Source organism: Carettochelys insculpta, chromosome 6, assembly GCF_033958435.1.
Source record: "Carettochelys insculpta isolate YL-2023 chromosome 6, ASM3395843v1, whole genome shotgun sequence".
NCBI classification, from domain to species: domain Eukaryota; kingdom Metazoa; phylum Chordata; order Testudines; family Carettochelyidae; genus Carettochelys; species Carettochelys insculpta.
Genome location: NC_134142.1, coordinates 115,865,705 through 115,890,585, shown reverse-complemented (window position 1 = coordinate 115,890,585; position 24,881 = coordinate 115,865,705). Strand labels below are relative to the sequence as shown.

The 24,881-nt window shown below is 42.6% G+C and overlaps 1 protein-coding gene across 1 annotated transcript in view; it reads left to right on the top strand.

Annotated features, from left to right (window-relative positions):
• Nucleotides 1-24,881, top strand: part of LOC142015137 (solute carrier family 9 member C1-like) — a 191,552-nt gene that overhangs the window by 140,862 nt on the left and 25,809 nt on the right. The gene's annotated exons all lie outside the window — the stretch shown is intronic.

The following is a 24,881-nucleotide window of genomic DNA, read 5'->3' as shown; positions in this document are numbered from 1 at the left end:
CAGCAATGCCCCACTCCAATTTACATTGGCCAAACTGGACAGTATCTCCGTAAAAGAATAAATGGACAAAAGTCAGACATCAGGAACGTATCAGAGGGGTAGCCATGTTAGTCTGGATCTGTAACAGCAACGAAGGGTCCTGTGGCACCTTATAGACTAACAGAAGAGTTTTCAGCATGAGCTTTCGTGAGCAAAGACTCACTTCATCAGATGCTGGTTAGGAACGGTAATGTACAGAAGCCTGTGGGAGAACACTTCAATCTCCCTGGACACTCATTAACAGATTTAAGGGTGGCAGTCCTGAAAGAAAGAAATTTCAAAAATCAGATGGAGAGAGAAATCTCTGAGCTGCATTTCTTTGCAAATTTGACTCCATTAAACAGAGACTGGGAGTGGCTCACACCTTACAAAAGCAGCTTCTCTGCCCTCGGTGTTAATATATCCCCATTAGACTCTGACAATGGGTCATATCTCCCTGTCTGATCTGACTTGTTTTTCCTCTTTTGATATGTACTATTGATAATGGGCCATTCCCACCTTGCTGAATAGACCTTGTCAGCTCTGGCCCTCTCTTTTACTGGGACCCCACTCTTTAAATACCCCTCTGAAGCCACCCCTCCACTCATGCATCTGATGAAGCAGGTATTTGCCCATTAAAGCTTATGCTCCAAAATATCTGTTAGTCTATAAGGTGCCACAGGACTTCTTGTTGTTCTCATTAACTGGACTATCCTTCAGAAGTCTTTGTCTGGCCTTTTGTTAAAATCTTCCACTGACAGTGAATCCACAACCTCTTTGTTCCAGTGCTTAGCTACCTTTACAGTTACAAATTTGTTCCTAATGTCTAATTTAAAACTTCTTTGATGCGATTTAAGCTTTTTGTCCTGAGCAAGTGAGAACAATTTGTCACCTTCCTCTTTATAGCACCCTCTTACATAAACTGTTGCTACGTGCCACTTCGGTCTTTGCTTCTCTAGATGAAACAAATCCAGTTTTTTCAATCTTCTCTCACAGGTCATGTTTTCTAGATATTTAATCATTTTATTACTTCTGGAATTTCTGCAGTTTGACCACATCTTTCCCAAAATGTACAGTCCAGCCCTGGACACAGTAGTCTAGTTAAGGCCTTATCAAGTGCTGAGTGGAAGAGTTACTTCTCTTGTCTTGCTTGCAGCGCTTCCACTAATATATCTAATAGTGTTCACCTTTTTTGCATCTATATTACATTATTGGTTCATATTTAGTTGGTGATCCACTATAACCCCCCTGGGGTTTTTTTTCTGCCTTACTGCTTCATAGACAGTTATTTCCCATTTAATTTGTGTGCAGTTGCTTATTTGTTCCTAAAAGTGGTGCTTCTCATTTGTCCTTATTGAATTTCATCCTATTTATTTCAGACTACTTCTCTAGTTTGTCAAGATCATTTTGAATTATAATCCTGTCCTCCAAAGTGCTTGTAAACCTTCCCAGCTTGTTATCGTTGTAAAAGTTGACAAATGTACACTCTATAATATTATCCAAATCGATGATGATGATGATACTGAATAGAGCCAGACTCTGGACAGATCCCTGTAGGACCCAACTCAGTATGCCCTTCCAGCTTGGCTATGATCCATTTGTAACTTCTTTCTGAGTATGCAGAGTATTTCCAAACAGTTTCATTACAGAAGGTTCATCTAGTCTGTATTTTTCTTTTTTGCTTAAAATTAGGTCATGTGAGACAATATCAAAAAACTTAATAAATTCAAGATATCTCACATCTTCTGCTTCTCCCCTATCCAGAAGGCTTGTTACCCTTTCAAAGAAGAATATTTGACATGGTTCGACATGATTTATCCTTGACAAATACAAGTTGGCTGTTACTTATCACCTTATTTTACTGTTGGTCCTTACAATTTGATTATTTTGATTAGTTACTTGATTATCTTTTCAGGTACTGAAGTTAAGCTAATGGATCTATAATTCCCTGAGTTGTGCTTATTTGTCATTGTATAGACAAATACTGTATTTGCCTTTTCCAGTCCTCTGGGATCTCTCCCATTCACTGTGAGTTCTCAAAGATAATTGCTAATTGCTTAGAGATCTCTTCAGCCAATTCCTGGGATATTTTAGGATGTATTTAGTTGGGTCTTGCCAACTTGCAGACATTTAACTTGTCTAAAGGCTTGTCTTCAAGTACAGTTACAGTACTTTAGTGAAAACACTCCTGTGCCAATGGAAGAACTTCTCCTACTGGAATAGTTAATCCACTTTCCCAAGAGGCAGTGTCTTAGTCAACAAGAAAGACACTCTCCTGTCAACATAGCATAGTCGGAGGGCAGTTGGATTAGGTTGGTATTACTGTGTGGCATAGAGATGTGTTTTTTTTCACACCTCTGAACAACTGTTATGCCAATATAGGCCTGTAGTGTACCTGTCCTAAGTAATTCTATCTCTACAAGGCTGAACCAAGAACTTTGCAATTATTATTGTTATGTATTTGACACATGTAACCAATTTTAAGTCTCTCTTTCTTTCTTTCTAGTACTGGAATGAATAAAGAAACTGCTTTTCAAATCATCTTGTTAACCAGTGTGCATGGTTAGCAAGTATCAAAGGGAATGGGGAGTCTAAACCTCTGTGAATGGCCAGGTCTAGTCCCTCCTAAATTCTACCCCAAGTAGTCCTCCTGCTTCCAGTTCTCTGTGGCTGGCTGCGTAGCCTCCTCATGCTCAAGGGTGAGAATACTGGGACTGTGTTGCCTGGTGCTCTGTGGCTGGGCCCATGTTGCCCAGCCTCAGTGCTTTTCAGGGTTAGGGCATACTACCTGGCACTCTGAGACCAGGAAGACAGGGGTCACACTGTGTGGCACTCTGGGGTCATGAAGGCAGGTGCTGAGCTGCCTGGATGCCCTATGCTCTGCAGCCAGGTGGGCCTGGGGCCATGCTGTCTAGACACTGTGTCCTCAGGACCAGGTGTATGCTAGCCTGAAGCAGGAGCTGGGGCCACAATGGGAGCTAGGGGCACAGGGCAGGGGCTAGTGGCCATCGGGTGGCGGGGGAGGGCTGGAGGCTGGTAGTCACAGAAGGGGTGGAACCAGGGGGGACTAGCCTCCCCAAGCCAGTGGTTTATCCACTTCCCATGCTAGAGTGGTAAAACAGAAGTTGACATTTCCAGCTGATTTGGTATATCTTACAGGAGAATAATTATCCATCTTGGAGTGTATCTGCCCTATTTCTTAGTAGTTTGTCTAGAATTTGATATTCTCAGTTGGGATCCACAGAGATGGGGGGTAAACAGTTGCTAACAAGCAGTCTCATCAATCCTATCTTAAAGCCAGCACAAAGGACAAGGAATCTCAGAGACAAGACTTCTATGACCATAAGGCTTATTCCACTACCACTATTCATAGGGAGTGTCTAGTTGCCAGGCTCTTCTGTTTAAATATATTTTTAAATAATCTTCTAGTAAGCAAGGGTACTGCAGCAACAGTTTTCAGGGTAATTAGCCATTACAGCTTCAGAAGCCACAATGATGTCATGGGCAATGTGAGCTGTTTGTTGAATTGGAAAATTAACTAATAGGCATTGGTGATGTATAGAAAGCACAGTTGGGCCCAAATGTCTCAGAGAGACTGATTGATGAACTGAAAGAGATATCTCCACCGAACATCAAGAGTGAGAGTGATATTTCAAAGGAGAAAGTAGAAAAAGCAGTGAAACAACTAAAGAACAAGAAGAGCCCTGGAAATAAGATCATGGGTGAGATGATCAAATATGGCGGAGAAAGCATGATTCTGGAAATACACTGACTATGTAATATAGATGGAAAGAAGGGAAGGCACCTAAGGAATGGACAAGAATCTGTGCTAGTGACAGTACAAAAGAAAGAAAGTACATTGGAGTGCAAGAACTACAGAACAATTGCCCTAATGAGTCATCTAGGCAAGGTGCTGATGATGGTACTGATGGAGAGACAAAGATCTCAGATAGAATAACATATAGCAGATGAGCAAGCGGGGTTCAGAAAAGATAGAAGTACCATACGGCAGATATTGGCATTAAGACTGATAATGGAGAAAGCTCAATGAAAGAACAAGGACATATATATTTGCTTCGTCAATTTTCAAAAGGCATTTGACAGTATAGATTAGAAAGTAACTTGGGCGGTGTTGGAGTTGTATGGAGTGGACAGCAGACTGATACGGTTGTTGAAGGCTATCAGTGACAATGTGGAGGCAGCGCTGAGAACATGTGGGGAGTTAAGAAGTTGGTTTAAAACAAGTAGAGGTACGAGACAAGGAGATCCAATATCACCAAGTATCTTCATCGCACATCTGGAGAGAGCAATGGACAAGATCAAGGAAGAGGTAGAAGGGATATCTGTACAGGGGAAGAGAAACAACATCTTGAGGTTCATGGAAGATATAGTTATCATTGAGGAAGATGAAGAGAAGCTAGCAAGAATGGTGTAGGTGATAAACAAAGAAGGGAAGCGGTATGGACTGATTATGAACATTGATAAAATAAAAAATGTATTTGGAGATGAGAAAACAGGAAGGAAGATCATTGTAGATGGTATTGAACTAGAAAATGCAGGGAAGTTCACATATCTGGAGAGCAACATAAGGTATGATCTAGACTGTAAGAAGGAAATAGCAACTAGAATAGCGAAAGCAAGAGTGAGTTTGAAGGCAATGGATAAGATCTGGAAAAGCAAAGTGATTTAGCTTAGGAACAGAGCTGAGCATCTTGAAAACATGTGTATTCAAGCAACATGCTGTACGGATGTGAGATATGGGTGATAAAGAAAGATTCAAAAAGGAGGATATTGGCGTTCAAAAGGAGTTGTTACAGAAAGATTTTGAGAATAGGATGGATGCAGAAAATCACCAATGAGGGATTATATAGAAAGATACAGCTGAAAGAGAACCTGCTGCAGAAGGTTATAAAATGGAAGCTACAGCTGCTTGGGCATATTTGCAAAATGAACAACGAACAAAAAATCAAGACCCTGGTATTCGGCATAATGGATGGCTTGAATAGGAGAGACAGACCCCACTGAGAATGGATAGACAATGTAGTAGATTGGTGCAGAGCTAGTCTACAGAAACTGAGCCACTCCACACTGAACAGGGAAAAATGGAAGGAAACAGTGAGAGAGGCATCAGATACCAATGGGTGCTAAGCCCACGGTTATTGATGATGATGATGATTGGTGATGTGGAAAAGGATATTAAGTAATTGAGTGGATTCGTGACAGCTTTTTCACAGCTCTCAACAGAGGCACTATCAGAAAATATGCCCACTAACTGATCAGTGGAATTTTATCTTACTCTACCCCTATTCTTTGGATAGCACAGAGGGAATGGGGGTACCTGGAGAATCAGGCAACATCCCCATTATATATGTGGCATATGCCTTGACAAAAAAGGTAGTGATAGTCTATATAAAAGCGGGAGAAGAGACAGCAAATAAATATAAAAATAACATATAGGAAATCAAAGTAACTTTTTTCCAAGATTGGGGTTAGGAAGTGGGGCAGCCAATACTAAGAAATAGAGCTGTCAGTTAATCTAAAAAATTCATCATGATTTAAAAAAAATTGTAATTAATTGCACTGTTAAACAATAGAATGCCAACTGAAATTTATTAAATAGTATAATGTTTTCCTACGTTTTTAAATATATTCATTTCACATAGAATACAAAGTGTACAATGCTCACTTCATTGCAAATATTCAAACTGTAAAAATGATACAAGTACTGTAGTGCAATCTTTTTATTGTGAAAGCAAAACTTGCATATATAGATTTTTATTAAATAACTGCACTCACAAATAAAGCATTGTAAAACTTTAGAACCTGCAAGTCCACTCAGTCTTACTTCTTATTCAGCTAAGACAAAGCAAGTTTAGTTACAATTTGTAGGAGATAATGCTTCCTGCTTCGTGTTTACACTGTGACCTGAAAGTGAAAACAGCATTCACACGGCACTTTTGTAAATGGTATTACAAGGTATTTACATGCCAGATACATGAAATATTTTTATGCCCTTTCATGCTTCAGCCACCATGCAAGAGGACATGCTTCCATACTGGGATGCTAATTAAAAATAATGTTGATGATGATGAGATGATGAGCCAGCACACATTTGTTTCACAGCAAATATGACAAAACGCAAAGGCAGTACCAAAGTGAGATTTTTAAATAAAGCTACAGCACTTGACCTAAGGTATAAGAATCTAAAGTGGTGTCCAAAGTCCGAGAGGGACAATGTATGCCTCACACTTTCAGAAATCTTAAAAGAGTAGCATTCGGATGAAGAAACTACAGAACCTAAATCAACCTTCTGCTGGTGGCATGTTACCCACATGATGAAAATGAACACAAATCAGTCTGTTCTGCTTTTGATAACTGTCCAGCAGAACCTATCTTAAGCATGGATGCATATCCTCTGGAATGGTGTTTGAAGCTTACAGAGACAAATTAATCTTTAGCACATATGGCACATAAATATCTTGCAACACTTGCTGAAACAGTACCATGAGAATGCCTGTCTTCACTTTCAGGTGACATTATAAAGAAGAAGCGGACAGCATTATTTGCTGGAAATTGTAACCAGACTTGTTTGCCTGAGCGATTGGCTGAACAAGAAGTAAGACTGAGTAGACTTGTAGGTGCTAAATTTGTACATATTTTATATTTAATGTAGTTATTTGTTATTTTTGTACATAATTCTACATTTGTAAGTTCAAATTTCATGATAAGGATAATGCAGTATGGTACGTCTATTAGGTGAACTGAAAATACTATTTATTTTGTTTTGTATAGCAAATATTTGTCATCAAAATAAATATAAAGTTAGCGTTGTACACTTTGGCCATATCTACACTAGCAAATTCTTTCGAAAAATATTTTGAAAGAAGGAGCCCTTTTGAAAGATCCTGTGGAGCATCTACACACAAAACACATTCTTTTGAAAGTACTTTTGAAAGAATGCAGCCCACCTTTGGAAAGCGCTCTTCCCTTCCTGTGTTAGGAAGGGTGCCTTCATTTGAAAGAAAACATGTAGACGCTCTGCAGGCTGCTCTTTTGAAAGAGCAGTCTTCCCTGGGGCTACCCAGCTGGACCACAGACACACCCCTGCCAGCACAATCAGATCTCTATGGTCTCTGCATCTGGCTGTGTTAAAAGCCTCAGGGACCCAGAAACCCCAAGGCAGGAAGCTGAGAGCATGCTAGCAGTCAAAAGTCAAGGAGCCGAGGCAGGCCTACTGCTGGGCCTTGGACGCAGCTAGCTGCTTAGGGGCAGGGCCCACCAACTGTCCCCACTGTAGAGACCTGCATCTCCTCCTTGGGCCCAAGGAAGCAGCACCCTGTGATGGTACACGACACTGCAGGGCCCAAGCCAGAGCCCCAGCCAGAGCTGGAGGTGCAACCAGGACCCTTGGGCCACACCACTGCCCAGGAGCCAGAGGCAACGTCTGAAGACAAAGGGTTGACAGGTGGGACCATGGTGATAACCCTGCTGTCTGGGTCCTTGAGCTGCATAGCCTCCAGGAGGGTCTCCCTTGAGTTTCTCTTGTTGGACACCCTGGGGCATGGGGAGACGTTGCCCGCCACAGCCAGTGGCGGCCCGGGCACACTGCCACCTGCCCCTGTCCAGATGCACTGTAGGTGGCCATGTCCTCTGGACCGTGGAGAGGGACAGGTGCAGATCTCAGCACCCACTCATGTGGATAGCACCACAGGCTACATGCCCGGGTAGGGGTGGGCAGGGCAAACAACACCCAGTGCACGCACCACCCATGTAGGGACCCCTTAGTGCCAAGGATCCCCCAGGGCCACTGGGCCATTGGAAGGGGAGTGACAGGCACAGCCCTCGGGGCTGGGTCACGGCACTGCTGGATCATCCCTGTCCCCTTATGTCTCTGCAGGTCCACCTTCCGAGGGCCAGAGGAGCCCAGTCCAGGGCCAGGGGAGACATCAGTGGCTGTAGAGGGGGCCGGGCCTCCCCATCTCTGGTGCCTGGGCAAGCCTGCACATGGAGGCTGCGCCAACCCCAGCAGCAGCCTGCTGTGCTCCAGCAGTGGCTGGAGCTGGAGCGGGCTGATGTCGTGTAGCAGTGGGAGGCCTGGGGCGACATCACTGTGGCCCTCCAGGCCCTCAGCTGGGCCACCACTGAGCAGCCACCCCAGCCGTCCCACAGCCACCTCCTTGCCACCCCTCCTGCAGCCCTTGTCCTTGCTGGCCTGCTCCTGCCTGACCTCCTCCCAGCCACCTAGCTGGAACTTGTGGGCACTGTGGGCCATGGTGAGTCAGCCCACTGTTTCCCCGGTTCCTCCTTTACCCCCACCAAGCCTGAGGCTGCTGGACCCCTCCTGTGCCTCTACCTCCCGGTAGTCCCATCCTAATCCCAACTCTGACAGGGACCCCGAATCCACGGTGGCAGAGGCTCCTACAGCCAGTGCTGCTCATGGCCCCACACCCCTATGGCGGACTAAGGCCTCTCACCCCTGCCCCAGGACCCCCCTCCAAGTTCAGTTGCCCCCTACCCCTGCCCACCACATTGTATGTACACAGGTCCCCTGTTCTCCCCTGTATATATTCCCTTGTATAGCTCTACATTAAAAAAAACCTTCCAATATATAGTTAAACAGTTTGTCAACCACCTCTGCATTCCTTATGATTGATGGGGGAGCGGTAAGGGGTGGGTGTGGTGGGAGTTGTGATGGAGGAATGGGGAGGGGGGTGCATGTGCAGGAGGGGTCATGGTGGAGGGTGCCTGGGGGGGAAGGATCATTGGTGCCCCCTATCAAAGGCCTTCCAGAGGGCCTCTCTGACCCACACTCTCTCTCGGTGCTCCTGGAGGCATGGGACATGGTCTGGCTGCTTGTAGCCAGGGCCAGCGTCAGCAGCCCACCCCTGCAACAAAAGTTCAAGCTTGCTCTCCACGATATTGTGGATGCCGACCTTCAGACATGTTAGGAGGCATCCAAAGCGCCCCTTCAGGTGCACAAATGCCCACTCCATGGTGTTGCAGGCCTGCTTCAGCTGGGTGTTGAACAAGTCCTGGCTTGTGTCTGTGTGGCCTGTGTAGGGCTGCAAGAGCCATGGGTGCAGGGGGTAGGCGGCATTGGCCACGATGCAGGGTCACATCCCTGACAGGGAACTCCTGTTGGAGGATGTATGTCTTCTCCTCTATCCTGTGGCTGAGCCACAAGTTTCTGAATACCCAGGCATCGTGGGCTTGCCCAGACCAACCCACATAGATGTCCATGAATCCCCCTTTGGCATCTATGAGGGTCTGGAGCACGATGGAGTGGGTACTCCTTGTGGTTGATAAAAAGCCCTGTGCTGTGGTCTGGGTCTGTACTGGGTCTGGGCCCCTGACCAGCTCACTGAAGCAGCTGGGGAAGCCCAGGGCAGCAAATCCCACAAGGGCGATGTCAAGGTCCCCGTCATGGACAACCATCTGCAGGAAGACAGCATTGATCACCCTGATGACCTGCATGGGATGGTGGGCATATGTGCTCATGAGTGCATGGCAGGGGTGCCCTGGGGCCTCCCATGCCCCTTCCATGTCCCCTCCAGGGCCCTCCTTGTGTGTTCCTGAAGGTCCCCCTTGCCCAGGAGCTCCCACCTCCCTGCCCTTGGCAGTTGGTGACCAGAGCATGACTTACCTTCATGAGGACGGCCCCGACAGTCGCCTTGCCCAGCCTGAACTGGTGCCCGACTGACCAGTAGCTGTCCAGGATGGCCAGCTTCCATATGGTGATGGTGACCCACTTCTCCAGGGGAGCGCGGGCCTCATATGGGTGTCCTGGTGATGGAGGGCAGGGGCGAGCCAGTGACACGGCTCCACAAATGTCCACTTTATCATCCAGAAGTTCTGGAGTTAGCAATTGTCATCCCAGTCACCCCATCACAAGCCAGTCCCACCACTTGGAGCTTGTGGGACAGTTCTACAGGGGCTGGGTCACCCAAGGGGGTGGGGTTGGGGCAGATGGTGCCCTGTATAGAGGGCCTGCATGACCATGGTGGGAGGGGTGTTCTGCTGGAGGAGGTAGAGGGCGGCAATGACCACTGTGGCCAGGAGGCAGACCGTGGCACCAGAGTTGTCCTCATTGGGGAGCTGCTGAGGATCCATGTTGCTCTGCACTGAGCATCAGATACCTGCGCTGGATGTGGTGTGCTGTCTGTGGCAAGCATGTGCAGGACGAGGGTGCTTGGGAGGGGCCCTTTAAGGGAGCAGCTGGCAGTGGCTCCTGGAAGGTCTTGTCAGCCACGAGACCTCATCTGTGGCATTTCCTGCTCTGTTCTTTCGAAAGAGCACCTGGAGCTGTGTAGACACTCTCTTTTGCAAGAGCAGAGTGGTCTTTCGAAATAGGAGATTGATGGCTCAATCTGGTTTTTGGGTACAAACGCAGTCTTTTGAAAGTATCAGAGAGGTAGCTGTGTTAGTCTGTATCTTCAAGAACAACAAGAAGTCCTGTGGAACCTTATAGACTAACAGATATTTTGGAGCATCTGGAAGATACCTTTCAAGAGAAAGCTGTAGTGTAGATGTAGCCTTTGTATTCTATGTTGTAATTGTCCGCAATATATTTGAAAATATAAAATCCAAAAATATTTATTTAAATAGTTTTCTATAGTTGTTTAACAGCACAGTTAATCACAATCACATTTTTGGTTTGCTTGACCACCCTACTAAGAAAGTAAGAGGGAGGTAAGGTTTGATGGCGAAGTCTTAAAATGGTGTTTATAAGAGTTTAAATGATTCAGAACTCAACAAGTTGTATGCATTACAAACTATTGCTGTTCCCATAGAATTCTTTTTCGTAGGTCTTTTAGAGCATTCCCTGTTCGTTGCTACTAGTTTGGACTTTCATGACTGAAAATAACATTACTGACCTTACCAAAAGAGCAGGTTTCTTTCTTTGTATAAGATTGTGTTTCAAATGAGAATAACATCTGATCTGTTGAGAACATGTGCCTCAAATAACTTTCTTCCTCCCAAACATCTCCTGTGTAGCAGTGATTTCAAAAATGGGAATGCTCAAGAGTAAGGTAAAGTGAGACTTTATGTGCATTGTAAAACCACTGTCATATTTAATTTCCTTGGGTACAATGTCATATTTAAGGATAGATGGGTAAAAATAAACGCGTACTATTTAAAATTCCTTTCAAATGCAAAACCCCCACCAATTTTAGAAAAAAATGGGCTTGCCAAAGTTTTCTCCAGAAATTGTCATGATAAAATCAAAATTGCATAAAGCCGGTGAAAAAAATGATTGCTACCAGTCAACTGGGGGAACTACCCCTAATCTTACTTATGCATCTTCATCCTTCACTTTGCATAGATTATTATCTGCCTTATTGTAGTCAGTAGCTTTTATGATAAATCCCTAATCTCAGTCAAAAATTAAGGACATTGAGACCTAAAGGAGGTTTTTCTATTCTACCAAATTTTGTTTTTCCGACACACTGTTCTAGGGCATCATCTTGATTAAATAAATGATAGATTATCATTGCATCATACATTCATTTTTAAAAAATCCACCTTTGGAGATGGAGAGCACAGACTCTTAGGCATTCTCTGTACTTTAGCTTCCACACAGGCTCTAATACGTCTAGCTACTGGGACACGTCAAGCACAGTAAGATTGCCACTAGTGAAAGGATACAAAGTTGTGCTGCTGCGCAGGCTAGTTAACTAAATATGTTCTTTGGGTTCTGGGCAAGTTTGTATAGCTTGTGCCTGGTTCAAGCAGCTGAATATTCAAGATGAGCCATTCTATATTAAAAATAATGTGGGTATGCCTACATAAGCTGTAGTCACACCTCAAGTGGTAGTGTAGCTGTACCTTAAGTTATCAAACTGATCTCTCAAATTCTTATTATAATATCAAAACAAAAAGCAGTCAAGTAGCACTTTAAAGACCAGCAAAAAGGTTTATTAGGTGAGCTTTCGTGGGACAGACCCACTTCTTCAGACCATAGCCAGACCAGAACAGACTCAATATTTAAGACACAGAGAACCAAAAAGAGTAAGCAAGGAGGACAAATCAGCAAAAGATAATCAAGGTGAGCAAACCAGAGAGTGGAGGGGTGGGGGGGAAGGTCAAGAATTAGATTGAGCCAAGTATGCAGACAAGCCCCTATAGGCTACGTCTACACGTGCACCCAACTTCGAAATAGCTTATTTCGATGAATAACGTCTACACGTCCTCCAGGGCTGGCAACGTCGATGTTCAACTTCGACGTTGCTCAGCCCAACATCGAAATAGGCACAGCGAGGGAACGTCTACACTCCAAAGTAGCACACATCGAAATAAGGGAGCCAGGCACAGCTGCAGACAGGGTCAAGGGGCGGACTCAACAGCAAGTCGCTCCCTTAAAGGGCCCCTCCCAGACACACTTTCATTAAACAGTGCAAGATACACAGAGCCAACAACTAGTTGCAGACCCTGTATATGCAGCATGGACCCCCAGCTGCAGCAGCAGCAGCCAGAAGCCCTGGGCTAAGGGCTGCTGCCCACGGTGACCACAGAGCCCTGCAAGGGCTGGAGAGAGAGTATCTCTCAACCCCCCAGCTGATGGCCGCCATGGAGGATCCCGCTATTTCGATGTTGCGGGACGCGGATCGTCTACACGTCCCTACTTCGATGTTGAACGTCGAAGTAGGGTGCTATTCCCATCCCCTCATGGGGTTAGCGACTTCGACGTCTCGCCGCCTAACGTCGAAGTTAACTTCGAAATAGCGCCCGACGCGTGTAGACGCGACGGGCGCTATTTTGAAGTTGGTGCCGCTACTTCGAAGTAGCGTGCACGTGTAGACGCAGCCATAGTGACTCAAAGTTCCCATCACGATTTAAGCCATGTGTTAATGTGCCGAATTTGAATATAAAAGCCAGCTCGGCTGTTTCCCTTTCCAAAACAGTGCGATAATTCCTCTTCAGTAACACACATACCTTTAGGTTATTAACAGAATGCCCCATTCCATTAAAATGTTGACTAACTGGTTTGTGGATCTGAAGTGTTTTGATGTCTGTTTTGTGCCCATTGACCCTTGTCTAAGACTCAAGATTAGTTAATGTAATTTCAGTTTGTTAGCTTAATGTTGATTATCAGATGCTGGAATGGTTTTGTAGCTTTGAAAGAATGTTCCTGTTGCCCCTGACATGAAGGATATGAGCATAATGGGGTTCCGCAGGGATCTGTTTTGGGACCGGTTCTATTCAATGTCTTCATCAGTGATTTAGATATTGACATAGAGAGCACACTTAAGTTTGCAAATGATACCAAGTTGAGAGGGGTTACAACTGCTTTGAAGGATACGGTCATCATTCAAAATGCTCTGGACAAACTGGAGAAATAGTCTGAGGTAAACAATGAAATTTAATAAGGACAAATGCAATGAACTCCACTTTGGATAGAACAATCAGCTTCATACATATAGAATGGGAAATGAATGTAGTAGTAGTACTGTGGAGAGGGATTTAGGGGTCATAATGGACCATAAGCTAAATATGAGTCAACAATGTGATGCTGTTGCAAAAAATGTGAACAAGATTCTGGGATGTATTAACAGGAATGTGGTGAGCAAGACACAAGAGGTCTTTCTTCTGCTCTATTCTGCACTGATTGGGCCTCAACTGGAGTGTTGTGACCAGTTCTGGGCACCACATTTCAAGAAAGATGTGGAGAAATTGGAGAAGGTCCAGAGGAGAGCAACAAGAATGATTAAAGGTCTAGAGAAAATGAGCTATGAGGGAAGACTAAAAGAACTGGGCTTGTTTAGTTTAGAAAAGAGAAGACTTACAGGGGACATGATAGCGGTTTTCAAGTACCTTAAAGAGGGTTACAAAGAGGAGGGAGAAAAGTTGTTCTTCTTGGCCTCTGAGGATAGAACAAGGAGCAATGGGCTTAAACTGTAGCAAGGGAGGTTTAGATTAGACATTAGGAAAAATTTCCTAACTGTCAGGGTGGTTAAAAACTGGAACAAATTACCTGAGGAGGTTTTGGAATCTCCATCATTGGAGATTTTTAAGAACAAGTTAGACACCTATCAGGGATGGTCTAGACGGTGCTTGGTGCTGATGAGAGGGCAGGGGACTGGCCTCGATGACCTCTTGAGGTCCCTTCCAGTTCTAGTGTATGATTCTATAGCTCTGGAACCTGCAGCAATAACTATGTGGAATGGCTTCTGTATTCCAAATGTGAGAGTTATCACCTATTTGTTATGAATGAGAAGTACAGAGAAGCTTGATGGTACCCAGTGAGCCAGCTGTGAAGCCCTCTGGAGCAGTATATAGGACATTGCTGCCTCACAGCCCCTTCACTTCCTTCTTACTGACGATGACGGTTTTTGAGCTTCCTCTTGCTTTGCAAACACTTCTTAGTGGTATCTCTAGTTAGTTTTGCATAATTATACAGTCCTAGTAGTGGTCGCTGTAGTTAGATTAGATAGCTTGAAGGGCTACCCCGAGTTCCAGTTCCCCTGGAGCATACCGTGGGCTCAGATTTTTAAATACTGTGAAGGTTGTGCAAAGCCTTTGCTGAAAGGCAATGCATGTTCTTTGTGTCTTAAGTGCCCCAGAGAGGGTCATCAAACTGATAAACATCCCATTTGTAAGAGCTTTAGGCTTAAGACAAAGAAAGAACATTACCATCACTTAAAGCTTCTGCTCCTGGAGGCAACACTTTGCCTATGACCTTTGCAAGAGCCATCATTGGTGATGGTGGTGAGCAGTGCACTATCCATGGTGCCAAGAAAAGACACTGCAATGGACCGCTGATACCACTCCCTGCCATACCAGGTGAGTTACAGCATGCAATAACTCTCTTACACCCCGGTGCTGCATAAGGAAAAAAAAATGACGGAGACCGATCAGCCTACAATTGTAGAATCACAGGGCTGGAAGACACCCCAGGAGGTCATCTAGTCCAGCCTCCTGCTTCAAGCAGGATCAACCCCAACTAAAATCATCCCAGCCAAGACCTTGTCAAGCCAGGACTTAAAAACCTCAAGGGATAGAGAATCCACCACCTCTCTAGGCAGTGCATTCCAATACTTTAGCACCCTCCTGGTGAAGTAGTTTTTCCTAATATCCAACCTATACCTCTCCCTCTTTAACTTCAGACCATTACTTCTTGTTCTGCCATCTGACACCACTGAGAACAGTTTCTCACTATCCTCTTTAGAACTCCCCTTCAGGAAGTTGAAAGCTGCTATTAAATCATCCCTAAGTCTTGTCTTCTGTAAACTAAACAAGTCCAAATCCCTCAGCCTATCCTCACAGGTCATGTGTTCCAGCCCGTAATAATTTTTGTTGCCCTCCGCTGAACCTGCTCCAGCACATCCACATCCTTTTTATACTGGGGTGGGGGAGGGCAACACTGGACACAATATTCCAGATGTGGCCTCACCAGTGCCAAATAGAGGGGAACAACCACTTTTCTTGATCTGCTCAAAATGCTTCTTCTAATGCACCCTAATATGCTGTTAGCCTTCTTGGCTACAAGGGCACACTGTTTACTCATATCCAGCCTTTCATCCACCATGACCCCTAAGTCCCTTTCTGCTGTACTGCTGCTTAGCCAGTTGGTCCCCAGCCTATAACAATGCTTGGGATTCTTCCGCCCCAGGTGCAGGACACTAAACTTCTTGTTGAACTGCATCAGATTTCTTTTGGCCCAATCCTCCAATTTATCCAGGTCACTCTGGATTCTATTTCTACCCTCCAACATAACTACCTCTCCCCCTAGCTTTGTGTTATCCGCGAACTTGCTGAGGGTGCAATCAAGTCCCTCCTCCAGGTCATTAATAAAGATGTTGAACAACACCGGCCCCAGAACCGAATCTTGTGGCACTCTGCTTGAAACCAACTGCCATCCAGATATTGAGCCATTGACCACTACCCATTGGGTCTGACCATCAAGACAGCTTTCCATCCATCTTATAGTCCAAGGATCCAATCCATGTCTCCTTAACTTATGGGCGAGAATGTTGTGAGAGACTATATCAAAAGCTTTGCTAAAGTCAAGGTGCAAAAAGACCCTGGTAGGGTGTGCCCTAAGTCAAGAGGGAAAATCCCAGCATTGTTGACTCTGGCCTTACTTCACAGAGTCCCATGCTGGTGGACTCCCTGGCTGGGAAGAGCTGAAGGAAGAATTGAATCTCCTTCCATGCCTGACACCTTTGAGACTGCCATTTTCACAACTAGCACCATTACAGATGTGAACTTCAGCAGCACCATTCCTGGTGATGCAGTCCCTAGCAACCTCTGTGGCAGTCAGCAGCTCCAATAGTCCAGCACCAGGCAAGCCCTTGATGATATGACACCGATCTCTGTTTCCATGTTAATGATCACCATTGTCCTCAGCACTGCCATGGTCCAACTCTGACTATTCATCATGTAGCATGTGCCTATTGGAGAAGACATGAGCAATGCATTTCAAAGAACAACAGTTACTAGAGGTCGGTAGTCATCTATTTTTAGGGCCATCTTAAAAATCGTTGGAGTGAAGATATAGTGTAAAAATTTTTTTTTTAAATTCCTAAATGACTTAGAGGTCTGAATTCCTTTGACTTTTACCTATACTCCAGTATTGTCTGACTTCTAAGAATCTGACTTCTTAATTTCCCACATAGTTTTAATGATCATGTTAACCTGGAATTTATAAAGTACATTCATGCTTCTGTAAAAACATATAAATACTCTAAAAATGTCAAAAGGGTAAATAAAGGAAATGGAATGTGATATTTTTCGAAGTGATTGAGCCAGTTGTTTGGGTACTCATCTCTGGGTGTTTTGTTTATTTTCTTCTAATTTCATGAGTACTTAACAGTTCAGTTATTACTGAAAATTTGCAGGCTCCATGTACCCTAAATAATTTAATAAGGCAAATTAAATAAACTAGAAAAAACAGAAATATGCCTGGCAGACAGCTAGCTTACTAGTTTTCTTATATAATTGAATAACAATTATCAAATGAACTTTGTATGTACTGAAAAATCAAGAAACATGCAGTATTAAGATGCTTACATCTGTTGCATATTAGATATTTTCCATTTTTGAAAAGTTAAATGGTATATATTAGCAGTTTAAGGGAAAAAATATTTGATTAGAATAGTGAATTTGCTGTATATTGCCCTTAGAAGAATTCAGATTTCTGATCAGAATACTCTTCTAATTTAAAATAATCCTTCTGTGAAAGTCTCAGTAGTAATAAGATGGTGTAAACAATTCTCAGTTAAATATTTGGATAACTGAGAAAAATTAGGAATAATCATTTTTAGTTTTATCACACCCCATTTTTGATTTATATCTCCTCAGACATTTATTTTCATTGTCAGTTGTTACAGTACCTGCCACCATATGTTACGTAAAAGAAAATAAATTCATAAAGTATTTAGTGTGAGTAACTTAAAAAATAAGCTATCTCTTACTGAGGCAAAACAGAGCTTTGCATTCATGTCAGTAGTCAGCTGTGCCTGACACCTTTCCCTGAAAGTTATGAAATTTAGTTTCTTGTGGATAGTTAGAGAAAGGGAGTTCTATAGTGAAGGACAGAAAGAACACACTGTTGCTGATTCTAGATATTTCTGTTCTGAGAATTGGTAGAAGAAATATCCCAAATGATCTCTCAGTTAGGGCTTTAATGGGCATATCTGATGTCTTGAACTGTATTTAGAAGTGATTGTGTATGTGAGCACAGATAATTGCAATAAAAATGTTTTGTCTTCATACTTAGGGACACCTCTGTAGACACAAAAAGTATCTATGATATTCACCACCACCAAAATATGAAAAAAAAAATCTTTGGGGTGTTTTTTGCTATTTTTATTGTCCAGGGTTTGTTTTCAATTTTTTTTTTGTAAAGAAAGTTATATCAAATCTCAGTGTGGTAAAATGCCTCATATTCTGATTTCCTACAGAAAAACTCCCACAGTACAGATTGCAAATTCCATGCAAAGAAATATATAGCACAACTACTTGATAAAACATTTACACTTTCACAAAATAAAACAAAGTTGACTTCATGGTGTTCTGTGACATTGCCCTAAGGAATAAGATTTTTTTCCCAGTCACTAATACCTCTCTAGTCGCTTACTCAAATTTGTTCTGTAAAGTTGTTCTTGATGTTTTTATGTTTCCTGTCTTTGAGAGAGAGAGTTTTTACTATATGCTCACAAATATCCAATTGTAAGGAATAATAGACCAGACTCTGTCTGAGAACTGAAATTTGTATTTTGATTTATCTTCTAATTACCATCTTCATAAATGTCACAATCACTGGATCTTGGTCTGGGGATAGCATTAAAATTTATCCTTGATCTTGACAACAATATTTAACCTTCGGGAAAAATAGTCAAGATTAGAAAAAATAATTCATTCTTTTTATATTCAATTTAAGGTCTAGTTTATTATTATTTCTGCACCTCTGGAAAAAGATTATTCTGTTGGGTCCATAAACAGGATTGAGTTAGGCCCTGTAAGGTTCAGTCAGAGGGCTGTGGTTATTTCTGCTATGTTATAGAGAGAAGACCCCTTAATGAGGACTGTCAAATGAGACTGATACTAGGAGGGAAATTTAGGAGACAACCTGAAAATAAATTTTCCATTTGTGGACTACAAGCATTTGGAGTTAAGGCTGGACAAGCTTCAATTGCTGTTGAGCCCCTTGAACTCTCATCTGCCTGTTATATATATTTTTTCTTCATTAAATATAATGTTCTTTGCATTGTTAATGTTCTACATGGTGTGATTTTAATTATAGTTTAAGTCTGTGTGTGAGAGAGAAACATAAGTAGTGCTTTAAGACTAAGACTGGATCTACACTTGCCCCCAACTTCAAAGGGGGCATGTTAATCAGGGCCATGGGAGATTACTAATGAAGTGTTGCAGTGAATACACAGCACTTCGTTAGGCTAATTTTCCCCCGTGGCAACTTCAAAGCCTCAAACTTCGAAGTGCCAGCAAAATTTTGAGGAGTAAAGGGACTTCAAAGTAGCATGGGCACTTCAAAGTGCCCATGGCTACATGCATGCCAGCACTTCAAAGTTTGAGGCTTTGAAGGTACTGCAGGGGGAAAAGCGGGGGGCGGGGGATCAGCAATTCCTTCATACAATTTTGCTAGTAAGGAAAACAAATCAACGGTTGCTGTTCTAAAAGATTCTTGGAGATTTTACATGGAAAATGGTCTCTTTCAAAGGTCTTGTCCAGGGGTGTCTAACCTTTTTTCATTGGGGCTACGTGGCAATTTTTTACATGCTCCAGGGGTCTAACACAATATAGCCCCAAACCCTCCCTTGCTGTCCCCAGGATTAACCCCTCTCTGCCCCACACTCCCCCTCCAACCTGTCCCTAATCTTACACCCCTCGTAGCCCCAAACTGCCACCCTCCACCCCTAGGCTTAAACCCCTTGCAGCCTGAAACCTAGAATTAATTTACCCTATAGAGGTGCTCTGAGTGCTGCCTCCCCACACTGCACCTTCATTGGGCCACCGTTTCCTCCTCAGCGCAGTTGCCTGGCTTCCCCTGCTCTCCTACTTCCTCCCCAAACTGCAGTGCATGTGGCTCTCAGCACTGCTGCACTGAAATAGTGGGACTCCTTTTAATTGGTTTAATGGCTGCATCCCTCCTGCCTGCCATTAAACCAATTAAACTGAGTTTTACTCTTTCTGTGCAGCAGGGCAGGAAGCCAGAGGAGGAGTGAGTGGCAGCAGTGGCAGGAGCTGCTTATGGCTCTCACATGTGGCTTGGAGCTTCCCACCCAGCTTTCAAAATGGCACCGCTGCCAGCTCCCTGGGCTAGATGAAAAGGCTCTGCAGGCTGGATTCTGACCCACAGGCCATGTGTTAGAAACGCTGGTCTTGTCTATGTTGGTGGTGGGTGTATATGTGTAAGGTACATGTAGCAATCTTCCACAGTGAAATAAAAGCAGATTGTGTCCACACTGTGGCAGTGAAAAACTCTGATGGTGTGTATGTGAAGTCGGGGAGGCAGCAGGGACTTCCAGAGCCTTTCCAGGCTCTTTCCCCCCCCCTGTGGGTGCAGTGGTATAATTGCTAAAATCAATAGTGTAGACATTGGAGGACACTGCTCAGTGGTGTAGAGAGTTATGTGGGGTCTTTATTCTACTTGCCGAAATAGTGCCTCACAGTTTATGTTCTTGTTTATGTGCATGCTAGGTGGGCATGCAGTGAATGTATGCTACATGTGACCATAAAAGTAAACATAGCTTGAAAGTCCCTCCTAGTAATGGAAGAATTAGTTCATGGCTGTGCATCTAGGAAATACTCTGTTGCTTTTGGGGCCCATAGGTAAAGAGAAATAAGAGTAGAAGAGCAAACAGCAAAATTGATCAGGAAAGCAAGAACAAAAAGGAGCTGAGGAGGGAGTTGCATCTGCGAATAGGGCTATAACTGCCTTCTCCATGATGGTACCAAACACACGATGGGCTATCCTTGTCCCTGCATAGAAATTCAGAACTGAAGTGAAGCTGGAAAGCAGAGATCTGAGAAGTAGGGTGAATTGGGAGGAAAAAAATGCAAGTTGCAAAAAATTGTTGCAAATCAGTGTATATTACTTCAAGTTTAGTGTGTTGGAAGTGAAATAAGTCAAGGTATTGCAGTGTTTGTAAACTGGCTATTAACGATCTGCTGATTATTACAAAGTTTATTTTAACAAAACAAAGCAGCAGAAATGTAGCACTTTAAAGACTAACAAAATGATTTATTCGGTGATGAGCATTCATGGGACAGACCCACTTCATCACATCTTGAAAGCTCATCACCGAATAAATCATTTTGTTAGTCTTTAAAGTGCTACATTTCTGCACCTTTGTTTTGTTGTAGTACAGACTAACGCAGCTACCTTTCTGTTACTAGTCAAGTATATTTTAAGTTTTTATATTCTCTGATTTCCTTAGTTATCACACTTTTCTAGTGAAAAAAAATAATTCTAACAGACTCTTCAGGATCTGTTCACACATAGCTAAATCTCTTCCATGCATATTAGGGGAAGGAGGTTCAGAAGTAACTTTAGTACTTTTGCTCCATTATTCAGCAGGAGCTGTGAACATCACTAGAGAGAATTCTTTCAGTCTTCATGGCAAAGAGTAAGTTCTTCTCTCAAGGCCTGATCCCAAACCCCAAGAAGTCAGTGGAAACACTATTAACAAAATTAAGGTTTGATTCAAGTCTTCAGAGCACTGCCTGGCAATCCCTGGAAATATGTTTTAGATATACCTAAGGAAATGGAGTAAAAGAGAATATTAGGGTTTTACAGAAGAATTGGCAACCCTGTAGAGTGGTGAGGTTTGAAAAACTGAGGACCTCAGTTGGCTGATAATTTTCTGCACTGATAATTGTTTAGAGCAGTGGCTTCTTAACCTTTACTGCAGCCTTCACACCTTTGGTTCTCAAAATATTTTCTCACACCCCTTATCAAAAATCAAACATGTTCCAGCACCCTTTATTAAAAATGGAGATGGGGGGCCTATAAACTTTTAAATGCATATTAAATATATGTAAAACAGTTTTGTTATTACTCACAACAAGTAATAGTGCAGTAGGCATAAAAATACTCAAGTCCTACCCAGAGATGTTGTGGAGTTTTGCTGTGGAAGTAAACTAACCAACACGTCATGCGTCAAGAAATACCCCACAATGTGGTGGTATGCTGTATTTTGTAGTGAGATAATTTCAGTGCAATTAGCTAAAAAACTTGAAAATAAATTTTTGTTTGTATATTACAGTAATCATTAAAAAATGTAAAATGTTAATAAATACATAGATTTGATTAAACAAAGTAGTTGTACTTATGTGCCTGTGCTTAATTTGTGGTTTTGATTATATACCTTCGAAAATAATCTGGCATGTCTCGCACCTTGAGAAGGGGAATCATGCACCCCCAGGAGGTGCATGCACCCCAGGTTAAGAATCACTGGTTTAGAAGAAGTTGTTCTGTTACATTTTATGATTTGAATGTTTGAAGTGTGTGATAGATTAATCTCTTTAATGTTTGATTTTTTTAATCAAAATTCTTCCTGGATCTAGTAAAAATATCAGGTAAATTTATAGCGTTATTAGGAGGCTTATATTTGTATGACTAATGATATTGACATTTTAAAAGTGATATTAGGAGTAAGTAAAAGCTGTACTCGTGGTAAGAGTGACCAGATCAAAACACATCTATTTTTTATAAAAACCTGTACTAATGGTGAGACTGACCAGATCAACACACTTCTGTTTGTCTAATAATACATGTAAATTGTTTTTGATTAGCTACTTTAGTGTTTTATAGAGCATCTATATTCCTGTTAAAATGTTTAGTAATTTTAGCACAGTGCAATCCATAATAGTAATTACTGTTTCTGAACATGGCATAAAAATTGTGCTTTGAAGTGGCATTTTTGCTTTTTCTGATCTTCACTTTAAATTCTAGAAATAACCAGATCATTTTCTTTTCCATGGCTTGTGTCACAGAAATCATACATTTGCATTTCAGAAATTACAGTATCTTAGAAAAGCATTGTATTTTTCTATCACTTATCTGTTTAGCGCACAGTCAGAAAATGACATTCATAGTTATAAAATGAAGTTTGCTCATTTTATATATATTTATGGTTTGCCTGTTTATTTTATTTGCATTTTTATTTCTTTATTTGTTCCTATATAAAGACTGTTATGTGATACATTTTTATGGGCTCCAAACCATTTAAATATATAAAGGTGTTTAAAATATATTTTTATTATACAGTACTTTGATGAATTTAAACCTTTAAGAAGTGTGATTTGTGCCAGCTAAGAAGTTTTGTGGGCTGTTAGAGGGTGTAAGTAAACATACGGATCCTTTCCCAAAGCCTTATTTATTAAACTAAGTATTAATTCACAGAATATTTCAAATAATTAGATAATGAACAATTCCATTCTTCTGCAAGCTAACTCTGCTATAAATGGTGATAGGAAGGTTCATCTCTGCACTTTTCTATTTATGTTGAATACATAGAATCATAGAAGATTACATTTGGAAGAGACCTCAGAAGGTCAACCCTCAGCTGAAAGCAGGCAGTATCTCAACTAAATCACTCTAGCCAGGGCTTTCTAAAGCTGTATATATAGTTAGCCTTGGGGTACTCAACTTGATACCAGCCACCAACCCAACACAGAGCAATCAATAACTATCCACTGAGACCAACGATCTAGCCAGCTTTCTATCCACCTTACAGTCTATTTATCCAATGCATACTTCCTTCACTTGCTGGCAAGAATACTGTGGGAGATGATATCAAAAGTTTTGCTAAAGTCAAGGAATGTTACATCCACCACCTTCCCCGTATCCACAGAGATCTTTACCTTGTCAAAGATAATGGCCAGTGGCTCTGCAATCACATCAGCCAACTCCCTCAGCACTTTCAGATGCATTTGGTCCCGCTCCATGTATTTCTGTATGTTTGGTTTATCTAACTAGTTCTTAAACTATTCTTTCTCCACTGAGGGCTGCTCACCTCCTTCCCATACTGTGCTGCCTAGTGCAGCACTCTGGGAGATGACCTTGTCCAAGAAGTCAGAGGTAAAAAATGCATTGAGTACTTCAGCTTTTTCTACACCATCTGTCACCAGGTTATCTCCCTCATTCAGTAAGGGTCTCACACCTCCTACTCTGACCAGCCTTTTATTGCTACCATACCTGTAGAAACCTTTCTTGTTCCCTTTCACATCCCTTGCTAGCTGCAGCTCCAGTTGTGCTGTGGTCTTCCTGATTACACACATGCATACTCAAACAATGTAATTATACTCTTGTCATCTGTCCAAGTTTCCACTTCTTGTGAGCTTCCTTGGGTCCCCATCCCCACTCTCTGACCATGATGTCTTGCATGGTCACCTGGCTGAAAGGCCAGCCCAACTCTTGAGCTAAAATGGTAGGCTGGTGGAATAGACATGTCTTTTACGCTCAGGAAAATAAGGTTGGACATGGCTTCTGTGGTAAAATAGGCTGCAAGAGGGCACCTAGGAACCGCCCTGCATATTTACACAGACTTTATTTCTTCTAAAAGTAATGAAAGCTAGATGGCTTGAAAAGGGCAAGATGTTTTTATAATGAGTGTCTAAATTTAGGCTCTTGACTCCATATTTAAGTACAAAAACCAGTGTGTTGGTTGTGAGAAGAGTATAAAAGCCAACAGCGCTGATTAAACTCCCTTTGTTCACTGAATTGTAATTCTATCCAGCTGTAATGGGGCCAACTCACCGCCATGGTGCCTCCTACTGGTCATTCAGGAATTGGCTTTTTAGCCTCTAGAACACCCTGGTCTGGCTGGTGTCTCACCCACTGTTACCTGCATTCTGTTCTTCACCACCTGTTAACAGGACCTGCATCCACCCCAGACCACAGTGCCCTTCCTTCAGGGTACTGCCTTGCAACAGTGCCCGCACTCTTAAACCAACAGAAGTAACAAACTTGTATATTTTTCTTCTTTGTACAGTAAACTTTTTCATATCCCGCATTCTATCATCCAGAACTCTCAAATAATTGGCATTTTAACCATAAGTAAATTTAGTTTCAAATATTTTGGAATATGCTCTGATTCTTAAAATGTTGGGTTATACCTAAGATCTTTTGAGGTCCATCTAGCAGTTACCATAGCTTTTCATCTATCTAGAGATGTCGCATGTAACCATGAAGAGGTTTCTTAAGGGCATCATAATTTTTTGCTCAACCTCAGCTTCCTAGCCCCATATGAGTCCTAAACTGGGTATTGAATGTGCTGATTAGTCCTCCCCTTCGAACTCATGGTCACCTTTTGGCTAATGTACCTATCAGTGAAAACAGCCTTCATGAGAGCAATTACATGGGCTAGAAGACATGGAAAGACAGCAACTCTGATGTT